The 17,431-nt window shown below is 36.4% G+C and overlaps 2 long non-coding RNA genes and 1 pseudogene across 3 annotated transcripts; all 3 read left to right on the forward strand.

Annotated features, from left to right (window-relative positions):
• LOC112185270 overlaps positions 1 to 17,431 on the forward strand; it is a 112,119-nt pseudogene that overhangs the window by 37,381 nt on the left and 57,307 nt on the right.
• LOC112187842 lies at positions 1,004 to 4,848 on the forward strand. Of its 2 annotated transcripts, XR_005807372.1 has the most exons (5): positions 1,004 to 1,288; positions 1,503 to 1,548; positions 2,534 to 2,630; positions 4,365 to 4,469; positions 4,555 to 4,848. It is a non-coding gene; the product is annotated as an uncharacterized LOC112187842 (long non-coding RNA). The 2 variants fall into 2 exon arrangements; XR_005807373.1 differs by lacking the exon at positions 1,503 to 1,548 and having other exon boundaries at positions 2,539 to 2,630.
• On the forward strand, positions 10,783 to 13,086 carry LOC112187841. The gene is made up of 3 exons (XR_002931237.2): positions 10,783 to 11,337; positions 12,455 to 12,518; positions 12,600 to 13,086. It is a non-coding gene; the product is annotated as an uncharacterized LOC112187841 (long non-coding RNA).

Here is a 17,431-nt window from a genome sequence, read left to right on the forward strand (position 1 = left end):
AGGGCATGCTCCTCTCCACTGCTCTTCTGAAACTTCTGCTCATGTACTATTAATGAACTCTAAAGTTCATCAATGGATAGTACATTTGTATCCTTAGACTCCTCGATGGAACAAACAATATAGTTAAATTTGTCCGTCAAGGATCTGAGGATTTTTTCAACAATGGTAACATCTCGCATCACCTCTCCTTGTGCCCTCATCTTGTTAGCCACGGTCATGACCCTCGCAAAATACTCGGTGATGCCTTCACCTATCTTCATCTCTAGTGTCTCAAAATCTTTCCTCAAGGCTTGAAGAATGGACCGCTTTACTCTGGCATTGCCCTCATACTTCCTTTTCATTGAATCCCAGATTTGCTTCGAAGTGTTCTTCTCCAAGATTGTCTCCAAAATTGTCCTGTCTATTGCTTGAAACATGTAATTTTTAACCTTGAGATCTTTAAGCTTCAAATCCTCTAACCTTTTTTGCTGCATCTCGGACACCACTGCTCTTGCCTCTGATTCAGTATAGCCGGTCTCCAACCAAGCTCCAAAACTCCTTGGATCTCAAGAAGTTTTCCATAAGCATGCTCCAATGGTCGTAATGACCATCGAAACGTGGTATGGCAGGTTGGACGAAGGGTCCTTCACTCATTTCTCCTTTTTTTTGGTGTTTGTAGATCACTCGAAGACTGCTGCTCCCTTTATCTCAGGCCCAGTGGGGGCTCTGATACCAGATTTTGTAAAGAGCTGATTGATCAACAATAACAATCAATGAACTCTAAACAAAATTGGATGAATGATCTATCTCTTATTGAAACAAGAGACGGCCTTTAAATAGCCATTCAACAACCCTAACAGAAAAGAGAAATTACAGCCCACGATCAGCATGATTAAATGCTTGTGGTAAATGCAACTGGAACAAGTCAAAAACAAATCCTAACTACAACTCTAGAGACTAGGACTTTATTCAAACCGAAACAGAATAACCCTAAAAACAAGCAACTAACTTTAACAAGTTGATCATCGCTAAATTCTCTATACCTATTCAAATGTAAAAAACAGGAGTGTGGGGGGATTTAATCTAGATACATTTTGCTTATACACTATTCTTTTCTCTTTTGCTTAAAACCCATATTTTGCTTATTGGTGAGTTATCTATTGTTGTATTCTTTTTTTCGAGTTTGGAGGTGGTGAGAATCTCCATTTGAATTAATTGTGGAATTGATTTTTGTTTTTCATTTTGTGTTTGTTTTGGATTGATTTGTGAATGTATTTGCAACAACAAGAGGGAGAATGGGTGCTTAAGGGTAAGTTTCATGGATCATTTTCTTCTTTACTTTTTGTTTGAGTTGGGTGTTTGATAAGCTTTGCATCTTTTGTTTTAACTGAGTATATAAGCTTTGTAAACAATAAGCAAGTAGTTTGCATGGTTAAGAATGACTGGAATTTCGAAGGTCTTTTTTTTAATCTATCTGATGAGTTGTGCCTGGTGTAACTACTTTAAGGGGTTCCCTTTTGTAGTGAGAAAGAGAGGAGGGTGAATCAGTTTGTGTTTCTTTTGAAAGAGGTACATATCAAAATTAGAGCAATTTAATGTCTTTATTTCATGGTATTGAAATCATTAATATTTTACAATATTTCTATTTCATTAGTAAACATCAGTGTGTACTTTCAGTTTTTGCTAAAAACATTTCAGTTTTATGCTTACTAAAAAAACATTGCTTTTCTTTTCTTTATCTTCATTTGTTATCAAATTCAAACCACATAAATATTTGTTTCATGTAAAGTTAAAAGCATTGGAGTAATCATACTGATGTCTTTTTGATATTAATATATTTTTTCAATTTAGTATGGTGCATAAAAGTGGAATCCGTTGGTTGTATATTGAAACAGAAATGTTAATTTGTAAAGGAAGATCAGGTCACCTGAGTATATCTTTTCAATTTACTAAAGTGTATAAAAGTGGAATCCCTTGGCTGTATACTCAAACAGAAGTGTTAATTTGTAGAGGAAGATTAGCTCACTTGAGATATCTAATCATTTCACTCCTTTGCATGGAAATTGGGGCATAGGAAGAAGGGAGATCTGGAGTTGGTATTGTTTTTTACTTGGCTACTATTATCTACCTAAGGTAATTGCATTATAGGTAATACATTCAGCTTTAAAGATAATGGTACAATAGATGAGTAGATCAAAGAAATAGAAAACAGATGCAGCATTTTGTTAAATAGCAACCACATATATTCTGCTACATCAATATACCAACTCAAAGAGATCAACCACTATTGGAACGAATCCGAACAATATTTGCCCATCTGGTTTTCTTTAAGAAATATCTGATATAAAGGACAGTTGGCTTATGAATCATTTGATGAATGTATGTTAATTTTGTTGAGGACAAATGTTTTAATGTGTCTCATATATAGTTGCTAAAAAGAGTTTTAAGGAAAGAATCGTCTTTTCTTAGTATAAAGAAGTTTTCTTGATCAACTAAATAGAAGATGAATGAGTTTGTATTTATGTGCCTTAATGAGTATTGGTTGTGTGATCAGAACAGATATTTTTGTCCTCATCCCTGTCCAGAGAGAATTTAGATTCATTCCACGTCAAAACATTTGGTTCCTCCAATTCGGAATTGAGGGAAACCTGGTAATCTCTTTCTTTATGCTTTTCTTTGGTAGAACTGTTCGAATGTATACATCTTTTGTGGAGTTCATAAATGGTATTAGCTATTAGTATATGCTTTAATGTGTATGTGTTGAATTCAGTTTTATGCTTTCATTGATATTGAAGTAGTAGGCTTTGGCTATAGCATATGTGGCGGCCACATTGATGTAGCTACCAGTAAATAAAAAATCATACAATAATAGTCTGATGTGTTGATGCATGACTTCATCTTGCATGCCTAAACCCTAAACGTTCATGGTCGAGAGCAACATGTTGAAAATAGGGCACTGAGGAGTGTTGGAATATATAATGGTTTTGAAGTTTGAAATGCTTGCTTATATAGGAGGGCGAAAGGGAATACTGGGCAGAAAATAAAAGTACATGTAAAACCTGATTTTCATCTTTTTATACCTATAGTTATGGATAACTATGTAAGAGGTCAATCAAGTAGTTTTCAGATATTGCGTAGTTTACATTAAAAAAGAAAAAAGATAAGTTGTATGCATGGCCAATCTGGCAGATCTAATGTGGATTATGAGTGTTTTTATTGGGACCCTCCAAATCTACTCAGTTGACCTCACTCTATTATGAATTATTAAATGACATATATAACCTCTTATAAAGTGACTATTAAGGACAATAATTATACCCCAAAAAATATTATATTTAATTTCTCTAGATTTTCTAATTCAATAATATTATATTGCATTCTTTATTATTTTCCTTATATAATTTCATTTTTCAATTTCACTACATACTCATTAAAGCATTTATATATATTTAATAAGAATTAAAACTATAATCAAGATCATGTGACATAAAAATTCCTATCATCATATATGTTGAACGCATATTGGTGAGGGATAACAAAAGAAATCATTTTATGATCTAAATCCCAGTCTATTCATTATATTTACAAAACAAAAAAAAAGAGCTAGTAGTAAAAAAAAATCTAAAAAATTATTAAATAATTAATCATGAGGTACCTAAAATAGAGAAAATAATTAAACGTTAAGAAAAATTACTCTTCATTTTTTTTTTGTACATCTACAAGAGAAAAAAAAAAGTAAAAAAAAAAAAATTCTTTTTTAGTAGAAATTAATTTTTAAAGCCCAATACCTTGTGTTTGAGTTTCTTTTTTATTAGATAAGAGATTTATGTAATCTGGTTAAGGAATGAATATGTAATTAATAGTTTGTTTGCAAATTATATGGGTGAGGTTATTTCAGGAACTTAAGTAAGGTTTAGTAAGTAAATTTAGTATTTGAAAATTTGATAGGAGGTCAAGTGAGTAAATTTGGAGGTTCCAATAGAAAAACTCGTGGATTATTTGTAGCTACCAGCAAACAATGATTATATAGATTCTTCCCCCTTTGCAATAGATTAAGGAAAGTAATTAAGGATTAATCATCATATTACTTTTAGGTATAAGACAAAATTCTGTGGCCAATTATTTTGCTTAAAATGCTACTATACATGCTGTTAATATGATGCTTCAAGCAATTTTTTTTATTGAAGTCTTTTGTTTTCTGATATAAAATTCTGTTCAAAACTGTTTGGGTCACATTTCTCTATTGAATCAGAAGATAAAAATCTACATTTGAGGTGTGTTCTGTGAGCAGTTTTTTATTTGGTGTCTTCACGAACACTAGGTTTTTTTTTTCGTGTGAACACTTCTTTTCCTTCACTTTTTTTTTTCCATCAATGTTACTGTAGTCACTGTCTCCTGCAATCAAAGAGAAATTCATCCAAGCCAACAACCTTACCAACCGCTGATTGACTGTACGGGGAGTGACATTGACAAAAAAAGAAGATCTAGAGGTAATTGGTGTTCGCTTGACTACCTTTCTGCTCTAATTAAAATAGAATCGGCAGCTTTCGTTTAATAGAGAAGCTACTTTCACAGTGATAGATAAGCTAGTATTGAATCAGCAACATCATCAACAGAAATCATCAGCAAAGAAAAACTGGACTGAAGTGTCACATGAAGCAACTTTTTGGACAACCTCCACTACTGGTCATCACTAGGCTAACATCATCTCAGCATGCATATGTGCTAATGGACATCATCGCTTATTTTTGGCAACCAGATTAGGTGTTTGTTATAACTAAGTGTTAGCCAATAAGTAGAACAACTTATTTTTGGCAAGCTGTTTCAACAGCAACTGTAATCCGTTTTTTAACACTGAATTTCAGTAAAACATGGTGTATGTTAGTTTTTAACGAGATACTCTATCCTCCTAAACTTAAGATTTTCATTCTAAAACTCGCAGCAACGCGCGGGCATCCATGCTAGTATATACCCTATTTCAAAACAATAATTGTGTAGTAAACAGTAAAAACAAGAAAGTAGAGTCATTCGCTATAGGAATTTGGAAGAGTTGGTATTTCTTTATGTATATCATTGAAGAAAAAACAGATAGCCTGGAGCCACCTTGTTTAGAACCTAAAAATATTAGGTAATTATGACATGATCACTCATATTATGTGATGAAGTGATGATGATGAAGATTTGAATAAGGAATTTACAAAAACAAGTGGATGGCCACAAAACCATCCGGTTAGTCCGTCTGGTGAACTAGTCATTATACATGTCTCTAGACGCTAGTGAAACATACTGTCTATGTTGCTAAAACTAAAAAGCAGTGTGTAGCCATAACTCCCTAATTTTTTTACACTAGCCCTTCCGTCCCTCTGTTTATTGACTTTATTCACTTTAACAACTTTTCTTCCGTCCCTCGATATTGGCCAAGCTTTTGTCATGAACTCGCTCACGTTCCTACTCATGAACCCATGAAGAATGCATTGTCTTTTTCGTTGTTGCCGTTGTCAAGTCTGGTAAGAGTGACCTTCGCAGTTCCCACATTTGAACCAGTAGTGTAGTTTTGGAATTGAAACGAAAAAAACGTTAAATTTCCCAGTCTAGCAAGCATGTGCTGCTGTGCCCTACAAATGGCAGGCACGCCATACTGAAGGGACAGTAGTCCGGACCACAGACCCACCACCATAGACCAAAGAAAAAAAAAAGGTTTTCTTTATATTATTTTTGTAGCAAAAGTGTGATAGCCTGGAGCCACATTCTTTGGAACCTAAAAATATTAAGTAATTATGACATCATCACTCGTACTATGTGATGAAGTGATGATATGCAGATTTGAATATGGAACTTTATAATGGCGAATTGGCGATGATGCCAAAACCATCTGATTAGTCCGTTTTGTGAAGGTGTGCTTCGAGCCTTCGAACTCATCACAAGGGACCGGAGTCCGATCCTACCCTCCTCCATCTTTTTATTCCAGACTTTATCTTCTTCGTTTTTCACTCGTATAATACTTGAGCTAAAGAAGGTGGCTCCAAGCTATAAGAATTTTAGATTCACACCGTCGGTAAAATTCATATCGCATGTTAAAGTATTTGTTCAGTTTTAACGGTGACATTTTACTATATTTTGCTGTCATCATTCATTGGCTAGTGCAAACATTCTTTCTTTCAGATGTTGTTAAAGTAAAAAAGCAGTCACAGTCACCATTTGGAAAAGATGTGTGGCCATAATCCCTCCTCCCCCAAATCTACCACTTGAATAACTTCAATTACTAACAGATATTATTGTTGTGTCACAATTCAAAGTCATTATTCTTTTACTTTTTTTTTTCCTTCTGAAATTTCATTCCAAATACTAGACTTAGCAACTAGCAAATGCGACCCACCCACCCACGTTGGACCAGGCGACCAGCATAGTTGGAGAGAAAATGAAATTATGATCTACCCACCCACTTATCCTTTGTACTTTTCTTATAAAAAAAAATTAATAGCTATGGAGCGGCAGCCTACGGTGATTAGATTGGGCTTAGCTAAGACTTCGAAATCACAAGTGCCTCCCACTACATCCCTCCATCTCCTCTTTTAAAAGTAATTATTATGCTTTAACCCACTCTCCCCGACAGTCCAACCCTTGGGTTCACAAAGCACAATAATGTGTAAAGGCAAAGTGCCAGAAGGTCGAACTGAATGATAAGAAAGCGTTAAAATTTCTCTCAGTTAACTTTTTTTTTTTTTTTTTTTTTTTGAGAACCTTGGATGTCTCAACATAACGTGCAAGCATGTGCTACACTGCCCTACAGATGGCAGGCATGCCCTATTGACGGGACAGCACTCAGGACACGAAATTAAAATAGATGACCCCAACAACCCCCAGAGTTTAGGCCTGACACTAGTCCATAATCACTATTTTCAAACGGTAAAAAAGTTAATTGAAATAAAAATTTTTTTTATGACAATCAGTAGCCATTTATATTAATTGTCTACCACTCTCTTTTATTATCTCTCTCTCTCTCTCCCTATCACTCATAAAATGTGTCACAAAATCTACCAAAGTGAAAAATTTTAATGACTTCACATGTTTTTGGGTGAAATTATAGCAACCAGTAAATGGGCCGTGCCCACTCACATTGGACCAGCATAGCTCTGGAGAGAATGGAAATTATCATCACCCCATATATGCCTGTCAAGGGGGTCATGGTAAGAAAGAAATAGATTAATAGCTATGGAGCCTATGGTGATTAGATACGGCTTAGGCTAAGACTTTAAAATCACAATTGTCTCCCACAACCTCCCTATTTCCGCTTTTAATAATAACCATGCTTTAACCCTTGGGGCTTGGGTTCCCCTTTGGAAATGATGTTTATCCATAGACCCTTTTAATTTGCTGTCACTTAGAAAAACTTTTATATTTGAGTGATATCTAAAATATTAAAACTAATATTTATAAGATCAAGATTAAACCGAAATATAAGATTTTTTACCAAATTTTTGAAGTATCAAAATTAACAAACTTTACTCTAACACACATGTTCTTCTGTCACGAGTCACAGCTCATCTTTCCCATGGGAATTATATTGGCAACTTTCCCATTATCAAACCATGTCCATATTTAATGAAAAGTACGTGATTCAAATCAAACCGCCCTTATTGGCCGGACCTAATACCAAACCTAATGCCTGCCTAATCAATGCATAAAATAATCAACAAATTGAGTGCCGTGCACGTCCCTTTTTCGTTAAGAGCAATCCCGTTTACGTTTTGACATTTGTTTAAGAAAGTGTGATGCCTACCCCGTCACAGCTGTTCCGATACATATTAAAAATAAAATAAAAGTGATTTGATTTAAATACATAAAAGATTTCAGCGAATCTTTTTTATAAGTAAATGGTATAAATTACAATATCCCATAAACGTCTAGTCCCATCAGAACAGTATTGCAGCAATTACTTCCCGTAATAACCGCCGTAAAACCCGAGAAAACAAGTCCCCAACTAATTAAAGCACTAAATAAGTTAGAAGGATTTTTCATGGCAATATTTTATTTTTGGAAATTTTTTTTTTTCAAAATACATGGCAATAACCTTTTAAATTGTCAAAACAATTTTCTGTTTCTTATACCCAGCTTATATCGAAACGGAATTCCGCAATTACCACATTATTTTCCGAATTATCTAAATGGTTAATTTTTTTTATATTTTATTTTTAAAAAGTATGTTTCTCCATTGTCCTTTGTTGCCTTACTTGATCTCAAATGGACAAGTGGGAAAGGGGATCCAATGTGCCATGTCTTGTCACTTCCCGTGTCCGTGTCTAGTGATAGACCATCACATGTATGGTGCCTAGTTTCCATAACATTGTAACGTTTTAATTAATTTTTTCAGAGCAAAAGAGTATCAATCGAAAGAAAAAGAAAAGAAAAAAAATAAAAATAAAAAGCAGCAAAAGCGTGATTCCAGCCTCAAATAGCATTTGACTTTTCAAAATACCAACACTGAAAATTCTTTAATAATTGATATTCTATGAATATGACAATTATTGATTTTCTTTTTCTTTTTCAGTATACAAAGAATAGCGAGATACACTTCAAATACAGTTCGAGAATATTGTATTCTTCTACATCCCACGTTGCTAAAATAAAGAGTGCTCATAGTCATCATTTCGAAAAGATGAGTAGCCACATTCCTCCCAGTACGTTTTTTGATACAACACATTTGGACTTAGTAGGAGCCAATTGAAAAGATTTTTTAATAATTGTGAAGTTTTTTTTTTTTTTTTGAGGGGCAAGACGACAGTAACAAGACTTCACAAGAAAAAACAATAAGGTAGGGTCATTGGAAGAAATAGAAAGATAACCATAGAGCCACCCACTTTTTTTTTTTTTTTTTTTGTTGTTGAAATAAAGCCACCTTCTAATGAACCTAAAAACATTAGCTAATCGTGACATCATTTCCCAACTTTAACAAGAAAAAAGTTTTACCACTTGAACAACTTTAATTACTACACATGTCTTTGTGTCACAACTCACAAGAATTTTTTTTTAATAGAGGCCAACGACTAGTAACTAGTAAATGTGACCGATCCACCCACATTGGACCAGCATAGTTGGAGAGGAAATGAAAAGGGAAATTATCATCACCCCATTTGCATGTCAATGTAGAGTCATGGGAAGGAAGAAATACATCAGTAGCTATGGAGATGAGCATGGGTTTAGCCCAAGACTAAAATCACTACCGTGCGTAAAGGAAAAGTGCATGATTCATATAACTTGTAGACAGTTAGACACAAAGGATGAATTGAATCATTCATCGAAGCCATGCAGACTAGCAAAGACGGTCGAATGGAAAAAAAGATTAAGCGTCAAGAATTCTCCTTTTTTTTTTTTTTTTGGAGAACAGCATAATGTTGAAGCATGTGCTGCTATGCCCTACAAATGGCAGGCATGCCCCATCGAAGGGACAGCAGTCTACACTACTGAATTCTCCACCGTACAAAGCGCGTTTCATTATATATTATATGATATATTTTTTTGTGATAAAATTTAAAAAACCATCAAAATAATAAATTAGAAGTATATTTTTAAAACCCCCCGAGCTCTACACCATCAACAACTGCAAAATCACCGGCGAACAACATGGTAACGTTCCGGTTCCGTTTTACTTTTTCTTAGGGGATACACGAATACAGTTCGTTCCGTTTTGATGTTTTATTAGAAAAGTAAAAAAAAATGGCATTAAATATGCATTACGAGATATAAAATTAATTTGGGAACCAAAGAATTTTCTTTAACAGAATTAAATGTGCTCAGTGAACGTGAATTGAACGGTCCCCATTTCTTGACGACACAGCGTAATTAAAAACTAAAATTGTCAATTAAACGATGAAAAATATAGCAGGGTCATAAATTTGTACCCCCGTGTTATGTTTTTGTTTTTACACCAGTCAGTCGCCGAATTTTTTGTTTAAAATATGTTCTTTTTGATTACTTTGTCTTTAGCCTTGTCACTTCCCATGTCCTTGTGCCTTAATTACGAGACCATCTCACATGTGTGGTGCCCTCTCCACCGTCGATTCGTTGATCGATCCTATAATGCGTCGGCAAAATTTCCAATAATCGGCTCATCTCGCAGTCACCTTTCGAAATGATGTACAGTAACCGTATACCATTTTTTACACGACTGTGTTAACAGTCCTCTACAAATGGTAGGCATACCCTGTTGAAGGGACAGCACACAGGACTTCAGAGTATATATTTTTCAATTTGAAATAAAAAATTAGAGATATATTTTAAAATCAGAACTCCTCGAGCTCTACCCATTTATTAACCTTTAATTACTCGCAAAGCCCGTAAATCACGTGGCGACGTTTCCTAAACGTTTTAATTTTTCTTTTAGGTAATAAATAATACACCGATGAATATGAATATGTGATACACTGAAATATGCCATTGCGCTTCATTTGCTGTTAGCAAAAATAATCAATATGTCATTAAATGTGCAGTTTGAAATATATATTTAACTTTTAAATGCAGGAGTTTTTGGTAAAAAATTGAATTTGCAATACGAAAAAAATTAATTTGGAACCAAATAGTTTCCGGTAGTAAATAATAAATATAAATTCGAATAGAATAAGGGTTCCTATATCTACACGCAATATCATGAATAAAAAAAATTAATTGCCTAGTAAACAGTCAAACACGTTTCAATCAAGTTTAGAGGGATAGATTTTTCTGTCAGAGTATAGGGGTATTTTTGGAATTGAAAGCCCTATAGCCTAGTCTCTTTATAACTGGTATAAACCTGAGCGCCTACCTTATTCTCTTTCTCTCTCTCGCTCGCTCGCGTTTGTATCCATCAGCGACCCCTTGTTCCACAGACGCTACAAGCGCCTCTCTGATTTCCTCACGCTCTATATACTATAACCAGAGATGCAGAGCCTCAGAAACTCTCTACTCAACTATTTTCTTCTTCAGACCCCCTTGATCTGCAAATCAGATGCGCTCTGTCTCTTGTTTTTGAGCTATTCTTCAAACCCTATTCTACAGACATCGATCTGGAAAACAGTTGCTCTCTCGCTCTCGCTTTTGAGCAATTCTTCAAACCCTTTTCTTCAGACCTCGTTTTACAGATGCTCAATCTGTGCGTCTATTTTATTCTCCCTTCTTTCCTCTAATTTTGTAAACAAAGATGAAGAGCTTCATATACTCTCCTCTTTCCTATGACCTCTTCAGTCCATCTCGATCTACAAAACATGTTCGCTTATTCAGATCTGTCCTAGCTTTTGCTGGGCCCTAGAGACGGTGGCGGTGATTCAATGATTCCGGTTCATCGTTGATATTTTCGCTATCTTCTCTCGTCGGGTTACACAGTAGGTAATATGCTTTTATTTATTTTTCCTTTCTTTTTTGTTTATTGTCATTCTTTTGTCGAAAAGATTGGGCTTCTTAGTTTTCCAAATCTGCTTAATATTAGAATTTTTAAGCCGTTTCAAAACATCCGATATTTTGGGCTTTTGGGCCTTTCACAGAAGTGTAGAATTTCAGCATTTTTGAAATGTAGATGGCCTTCAAATTTTAGCTTTAGGACTTTAAAAATTCTGTTCTAAATTTTGTCCGTTAGACTTGACAATATGTCAATATCTACCCAAAAATTTGGGCCGTAGGGCTTGCCAATATTTGCACAAAATTTTGGGCACTTGTGTTTACAAATTTTTTTTTCATTAAAATCAACTTGTGTAAACCCTAGGTCTATATAAAGATTCTCATAGAGATACAGCCGCAAACGGCAAATCATGCAGCTTCACATTATTTTCTAGTGTTTTGTCGTCAGTTTTTTCTAATCACTTCCTTCTCCATTCCTTAACCGGGAATGGCTGAGGTATTTGCATTTTCTCTCATTTATGTTAAACTTGTTTGAATCTGAACCATAAATACTGAGTTCAAATCATTGTTAGCGTTCGTGATCTCTCATTTACTGGAAATTGGTTCGAATCTGAGATTTGCACTGCTTTAAATATTTTTTGAAGTGTTCATTTTCATTCAATTGCTTGGAATCTTAGCTATTGCTTGTTAGCGTTCGTGATCATTTATCTGATGTATTAGAAATTTGTTCGGTGTCTGATCCATATCTTTTATTTGTTTTCTTTTATTTGATTGAAGCTTGTTGGAACGTGAGCTAACACTGATCCATATCTTTGTTGATCATTTTCTATGTTCTACCCGAAAGTGATCAGTTTGTCTCATTATGTTAGATTTGTTGGACTCTGAGATTTTGACGCTGGTTCTGTTGTTTGTCACTTGAAATTTGTTGGACTTTGAGCTTTTTAACTCAGATTGTTATGTTTGTCATGGTGACCATCTTCTTGCATTTGCTTGTAATCTGTGGAATATAAGCTGGAGCTCTTTGGGATCATGGATATGTCGTTTTGACTGTTTGATCTATAAAATCGTGTTTTTCAGTATTTGATATTTGTGTTTTAATATCTGGTAGGATCTTTGAGTTGGATGCTGAAGTCGTCGGTGGAGGGGGATGAAGCACTTGTTGTCAATGATAGGTATTAACTATTTTTATAATTTGTTTTTTTTTTCTCGTGTACTTATCAATTGGACTGACATGCCTTTGCATATGTGTTTAGATTCTGGTGACCCCATCCGGTCCGTGTCAAGGTGAATTGCAGTTCCTTTTGGGTGAAGGCCCGTTGTAGGGTTGGACTTGGTGTTGTGGCACGGGATACTGATCGATCTGTGGTTTTTACTGAGTCTGAAGTTGGGGTGGCCACATCGGCAACTGATGCGGCGGCAAAAGCGTGCCTAATGGGTTTGCGTCTGGGCGCAGAACGTCTTGCTGGCCGTCCGTATGTGCTCGAGTCCGACTTTTTCCGTTTGCCCTTCTCGACATTTGAAGGTTTTGGCACTTCCCTGGTACCTTCAGTGGCTGGGTAAAAACCACAGATCGATCAGTATCCCGTGCCACATTGGTCCTAGAACACAATGTTCCGAAACATTTGGTCCGGGTTTTCCGGCTATTGGTCCTAGAACACAAATTTTCCAGAATTTCAGCTTACACTTGCTTTTTCCGGCTATTGGTCCTAAAACACAAATTTTCCAGAATTTCAGCTTACACTTGCTTTTTCGTATGAAAATGCAACACAATGATCATACAACATAAATCATAACTCATAGAATGAAGAGAATGACCACATTACAATGAATCAACTATCAAGCATTAGAAAATGGTCAAATTCCATAAATAATCAAATACAATGCATAATATGCATTGATTCCAGAATAGATCAAGTGCATAGTATCCACAAGCCCACAACTTAACTCACAATTGGTTTGGCAAATTAGTCATAGTTTGAACTTAAAAAAATTGAACAAAATGAACAAATTGTCCAAGTGAAGATGACGAGCAAATGGGCAATTTAAGATGAATAGGAGGAATTGAGAAGTCCTAGTTCGAACCTGCTGCATCAAGCTTCTCGATCCTCTCATAGTGCAACCAAAGCTCGGATCGAAACTTTCCGCCCTTCTCACCCTTCTTCCTCTTCCCCTTCGTATTTGGGTCAACAGGGGGTAGAGCTGTTGAGCTTGCTGGTGTTTCTATTGTTTCAGTTGCCGAAATTATATCATTTCCGGCGCCTCCCGAAGCCATGCTTGTATCAGTTGACGCCATGCTTTGTAGCGAGCTAAGAAATTGGGAGAGTGAGTCCGAGACTGGGAAAGGATTGAGTGATTGATCGACTCGAATGATTGATTGAGGGAAGAATTCGGGACAGGGGATTGAGTGATTGATCGACTCGAATGATTGATTGAGGGAAGAATTCGGGACAGGGGATTGAGTGATTGATCGACTCGATTCACTAATCGACTGATTGAGACATTGAGGAAGAAATTTGGATGCTAGGGTTCGTGTTTGACTGAATGAGGCAAAATGCAAAAACGGCACAATGTGAAGGACTGAAGGCCGAGGTCGACAAGTCGTGTACTCGTGTTTGACTCGAGGGTTTAAAGGCCAATGAAAGGCTGACACGTAGACATGGTATAAGTATCGGGCCGGTTTGGGTTACCCGAACTTAGATATATTAGAAATCGAGAACGGCCCATTAACAAGGTTTTCGGTTCGGTCTCAGCCCGAACCTTAAAAATAAGCAGCAAAGCCCGACCCGAATGGTCGGGTTCTCAGGTTTCCGGATCAGTTTAAACGCCCAGCCCTATCTTTTGGTAAGAAATAAGTTAAAAACTAGGGATAAACTTTCAGCTTTTAATTCTTCCATTCTTGCATCTTGTTCTGTTTGTAGCGCTCATCTTGATACTCTGCATTTGTTTATCAACTATTCATTTACAAAGCAGGTTTGGTCCTTATCTAACCTTCCTCAGCCTATAAATCGTCCTCGCTCGTTATTTTCTTGGTTAGCAGCGATTTCTAATCTCCGAAACTCAAAAGATACAATATCTAATATTCTTATTCTTCTCTGGGCTATTCTCCTTCTAATACTGTTTTTGCTGCCAACAACGTTGCTATTGCAAATGGTAAGATCCCTTCGTCAAAAATCTCTAAATACTTTCAAATTAAATGGCAGCCTCCTCAAAACCGATTTTATAAATTAAACTTTGACGGATCAGTTAAGGATAATCTTACAACGCTCGGGTTTATTATTAGAGATTCTCAAGGTAACACTTTCATTGCAGCTGGTAGGCAAATTGGTTGTACTAATGTTTTAGTTGCAAGGGCTACAACGCTTCGTGAAGGTTTGCATACAGCTTTTCTTCAAAAGATTACACATATTATTGTTAAAGGACATTCAAAGCTTCTTAGTCACTGTATTGTTCCTTGGAGACTTCAAGTGTTGCTTAAGGATATCAGATGCTTGACTTCAAACTTCCATGATATTATCTTTAGACACATCTATCACGAGGCAACCTTTGTTGCTGATCACCGAGCTTCTCTTGCTTGTAATAATGATCGTCTTAAAGTTTGGTTTTCTTGTATTCCCCTTTTTGTGTCACCAGCATTCCATTTGGATCCGCTGGGAGGGGGAGTGTGTCGTGGTTTTGGTTTGTAACTTTTATTTTGTTATATAAAAAAAAAACACTGACTTTCTCAGTCTCTCACGCTCTGCTTGTCTCTGTGTGTGTGAGTGAGCGTGAGAGGGATAGGAAGATAATAATGATCGTCTTAAAGTTTGGTTTTCTTGTATTCCCCATTGTGTGTCTCCAGCATTCCATTTGGATCCGCTGGGAGGGAGAGTGTGTCGTGGTTTTGGTTTGTAACTTTTATTTTGTTATATAAAAAAAAAACACTGACTTTCTCTGTCTCTCACGCTCTGCTTGTCTCTATGTGTGTGAGTGAGCGTAAGAGGGTAGGAAGAAGGAGCTGCTATTGTTCTTCATTTATTTATCAATGAATTCTTTTTGATAGAAAGATAACCACGCAGACAACAATAATTGAATAAATGTTAAAGTAAAATGACAATTGGAATTGGTCTACTCATTTCATTTCATAGTCCCTTTATATAGGGATATAGTTACAACGGAAATATTAATTATATTGAATGCTGATTGATCTATAATTGTGCTGATTGATGGTAATCACTGATTCCTTGATTTCCTCTCCGTCAGTTGCTTTGACGAAGACACATAATATGTTTTTCCTTTAAGACTCCCCCTTGTGCCAAGTCAAAGACGAAATGGTCCATGAGTTGTTGCCTCACTAAAAACCTTGCCAAGTAGTAATAAAAACCCTGTGGGACAAAAATACACCTTGGTCGAAGAAAAAGAGCACAACACACCTTCCACATTTGAGAATGACATGTGTGTGTTAGACTCCCCCTGACGTCTGCACCTCCCCCTGATCTTTACATTAATCAAGTGAGCTTGGAAAGTATTCGCATTCCTATGCTTTTCACATGTTTCTCAACTGTGGCCTTAGGCAGTGATTTGGTGAACAAATCTGCCACATTCTCCTCAGACCTTACTTGATTCACTTGAATTTTGAGGAGGGTCTGTTGTTGCTGATTGTAGGAAAATTTTGGCGATATGTGTTTTGTATTATCCCCTTGATATATCTTAGCTTCATCTGTTCGATGCAAGCTGCATTATCTTCATAAATGCAAGTAGGCTCTTCAGTGGTAGAACTCAAACTACTAGTCCCTCAAATATGTGTAAGGATAGCTCTTAACCATATACACTCACGAACCATCTCAAGTAGAGCAATGATCTCTGAGTGGTTCGAGGAGGTAGCCACAAGGGCTTGCTTGGTTGATCTCCAAGATATCGCCGTGTTCCCAATAGTGAGTACATAACCATTTTGGGAACGACCTTTATGTGGGTCATAGAGGTACCCAGGATCAGTAAAACCAACCAAAACGTCATTTGGTGTTTCAGTGTAGTGAGTGGGGCTATCAACATTTCCTTTAGGGATTGCAGTTCCATATGCGGTCCATCTTGTCTCTCTGTAGGGAAAGAACAGTCCCAAGTCAATGGCCCCTTTTAGGTATCAAAGATGTACTTGATACCATTCTAGTGACGTTGCGTTGGCGCTGAGCTAAATCTAGCTAACAAATTCACTGAGAATGCAATGTCTGGCCGAGTAAATTGGGCTAAGTACAATAATGCGCTTATTGCACTTAGATATGGAATTTCAGCTCCCAACACCTTTTCGTCATCTTCCTTTGGACGAAATGGATCTTTCCTTGCATCTAAACTTCGACCGATTATGGGAGTGCTAGCAGGATGCGCTTTGTCCATGTTATTTCACCTGACTTTTGGACATACGCAGACTGGTGGATTAGTATTCCACAAACTCGTTGTTCTAGTTCAAGGTCGAGAGAGAATCGAGTTTTCGCAAGATCTTTCATCTCAAATTCGGATTTCAAGTAGCTCACGGTTTCTCTTATTTCATCAAGAGTACCTATTATGTTCATATCATTGACATATACAGCTACAATAGCAAATCCGGAACTTGTTTTCTTTATGAATACGCAGGGGCATACTTCATTGTTCTTATATCCCTTTCTAATCAAGTAGTCACTTAGACGGGTTTACCACATCCGCCTGGATTGTTTCAATCCGTAAAGTGAGCGTTTCAACTTAATTGCAAACGCACTCTGCGGTTTAGAGTCACTTGACTTGGGTAATGCAAGGCCATCAGGCACTTTTCATATATATCTCTGAATCTAGATCCCCATAGAAATATGTAGTAACCACATCCATGAGCTGCATTTCCAGTCCTTCGGAAATTACTAAGCTGACTAAGTAGCGGAATGTTATAACGTCCATTATGGGAGAGTATGTCTCCTCGTAGTCAATTCCAGGGAGTTGTGAGAAACCTTGCTCCACAAGGTGAGCCTTGTACCTCAGGACTTCATTCTTCTCATTACGCTTTCTGACAAAGACTCATTTATGTCCTACAGGATTTACACTTGTTGGGGTTAGCACTACCTGACCAAATACCTGTCTCTTTGTC

This window comes from Rosa chinensis, chromosome 2 (genome assembly GCF_002994745.2).
Source record: "Rosa chinensis cultivar Old Blush chromosome 2, RchiOBHm-V2, whole genome shotgun sequence".
Lineage (NCBI taxonomy): Eukaryota > Viridiplantae > Streptophyta > Magnoliopsida > Rosales > Rosaceae > Rosa > Rosa chinensis.